Source organism: Macrobrachium rosenbergii, chromosome 7, assembly GCF_040412425.1.
Source record: "Macrobrachium rosenbergii isolate ZJJX-2024 chromosome 7, ASM4041242v1, whole genome shotgun sequence".
Taxonomy (NCBI): domain Eukaryota; kingdom Metazoa; phylum Arthropoda; class Malacostraca; order Decapoda; family Palaemonidae; genus Macrobrachium; species Macrobrachium rosenbergii.
In genome coordinates this window covers 59597003-59597426 of record NC_089747.1, presented here as the reverse complement: position 1 = coordinate 59597426, position 424 = coordinate 59597003, and positions in this window count along the sequence as shown.

Sequence of the window (424 nt, the reverse complement as noted above, 5' to 3'; positions counted from 1 at the left end):
TTATATATATGTATATATGTATATATATATATATATATATATATATATATATATATATATATATATATATATATATATATATATATATATATATATATGTTACCGAAGGGGATAATAAGTTGATAATAAGTTGATAATAAGTTCGTCGTCCACGAGACGACGAACTTATTATCAACTAAAAAATTCCCCCTCGGTAACATATATGAAAATATATTATTTCCGAGGTAGAGCGAATTGGATGTTAAAGGACGTTTGTAGCTTACTGATTGAATATGAATCACGGTGATGTGATAAAAAAAGTCATATATATATATATATATATATATATATATATATATATATATATATATATATATATATATATATATATATATATATATATATATATAAATATATATATATATGTATATAAATATATATATAT